Source organism: Pteropus vampyrus, unplaced genomic scaffold, assembly GCF_000151845.1.
Source record: "Pteropus vampyrus isolate Shadow unplaced genomic scaffold, Pvam_2.0 Scaffold131, whole genome shotgun sequence".
NCBI lineage: Eukaryota > Metazoa > Chordata > Mammalia > Chiroptera > Pteropodidae > Pteropus > Pteropus vampyrus.
Genome location: NW_011888912.1, coordinates 2,061,115 through 2,063,224, shown reverse-complemented (window position 1 = coordinate 2,063,224; position 2,110 = coordinate 2,061,115).

Sequence of the window (2,110 nt, the reverse complement as noted above, 5' to 3'; positions counted from 1 at the left end):
AGCCCAGCCCAGCCGGGACTCTTCTCTGTACAGGGGAGGAGGGCAGAGCCCGGGGTGGGAGGGGAAGAGGCCCTTTTGACTTTGACATTCTAGTTCTTTTAAAGGCCAAACCCTTTAGCGGTTCCAAAGAGCCTTAAAAAAGAGAGAAGTGACACTGATGGGAAAGGGAAAAATGAAAAGAGAAACAGACACTAAAAGATGGAGGACAGGTTTTCTCTCCACCGGGTCAGCCTTCTCCCGGGCCGAAGCCGAGCTGACACCCGAGGCTCACGCGGACGCGGACTCAGGAGGGGCCGGGTCAGGCAAGGAAGGAAAACCGGTGCCTGCTCTTGGTTTCCCTGGGCTCCCCAGGAAGAGCCCAGAAAAGGCCCGGATGTTCAGGCCTGCCCGCCTGTGGGCACTTCAGCCCCACCGTGGACCAGTTTCGAGGGAGAAAAGGAGCTGGCTGGAGACAAATCACGCGGCTCCCAGAGAATGAATAAACAGCCACCTGCCTTGGATGGGAGGCCCCCGAGCGGTACTGAGATTTTTTTCCAGTTTTATCAACTCAGCAAACACTTATGAAGTGCCCACTGTGGCCCGGGCATTGTGGCGGTCACAGGGTCTCTGGCTGGAAGGCACCTTCGGGGGGATGAGGCACAAGCACAAACACCCCGAGAGGCCTGAAGCACAAAGGAGGAGGTGAACCGGATGCTGGTAGCAGGGCTGCCCGCTCCTGGTCCACGGTGGGGCTGAAGTGCCCACAGGCGGGCAGGCCTGAACATCCGGGCCTTTTCTGGGCTCTTCCTGGGGAGCCCAGGGAAACCAAGGGCAGGAACCGGTTTTCCTTCCTTGCCTGACACGGCCCCTCCTGAGTCCGCGTCCGCGTGAGCCTCGGGTGTCAGCTCGGCTTCGGCCCTGTGCTGCTAACAGAGGCGACCTTCCCCAGCTCCACTTCACGGAAGTGAAAATAAAGGCCGGGAGGGGAGGGATTATTCTGTCTCGGATCATCAGGAGCTGGCAGCACAGGCTGGCACATCTACGAAGGGGGCGAACTCCCCCTAGAAGCCTGCCTCACCACCAGCTCACCTTAGGGACGGCAACCACAGTCACAGCGGCCCCAGCCCTTCCAACTTAATCCCAAAGACACACCAACCAAAACTCGAAGCAGGATAAAAAATTCATAAGCAGGCTGGAGTCACAGGCATCTCCACTCTCTGGAGTGACAGCTCCGCCTACTTGGGAGGGCTCTTTGTGTAAGTCGATGCCCCCTTGTAAGTGAGCTGCAGGGGACACCCGGTGTGGGGAACAGGACACCACAAGAGGAAAACCCAGGCAACTGCTCTGCCCTTGCGGAGCGAACGAGGCTGCGGGCGTCTCAGCCCCGGATTTGAACGAGCCAATGGTCTCCCAATGGCTGAAACAGGAAGCCAGATAAACAGCGGGCGATCACGGGGGGCCGCGCTTCCCCTAAGCCGGGGCCAGCTGCGCCCTGCGCCTTCCTAACAAAGTCCCACTGACTCACCGGCCGATTTTCCTGTGTTCGGCTCCGGGGCCGCGGCACTCGCTCCGCTGTGTGGACGTCACCCCCGCGCAGCGCCCCGCGTACCCCCACTCGCGTCCTCCCCTCTCCGCCCTCTGCCGACCTGGCCCCATGCTTAGTCCTGTGACCAGTCTCTGTCGGCTCTGAGGTCAAGGGGAGGTGAGGGGCTCAGGTGAGCTCTCCTCCTCCACCCGTCCCGGGACCCCCGAACGCGTTCCCTGGGCGCGCGCCAAAGAGCACAGCTGGAGGAGCCGCGCGGGGCGCCCCTCCGAGCATCCCGGCGCGCGGGGAACAGCTGGACCCGCCCGCGAGGCCACCTGCCCCAAGGTTCGGCTCGCTCCGCTGGTCTGGAGCAGACGAGCGCGGGGCGTGAGGTAACGGGGCGCTGGCTGTCTCTGATTCCAGGGTCTCCACGCGCTGTAAGTGGCAGGGATTCCCCAGGAAGGGAAACTGAGGCTCGGAAGGTTGGAGTTGGGTGCCCTGGTGACTCAGCCCCTGGATGGGACACACCGCTCCCCTCGTGTGACTCTGGCGCCCCTCCCACGCCCGCCCGCAGCCGTCCCCGCACCGAGCGCGCACCTCCCCGGG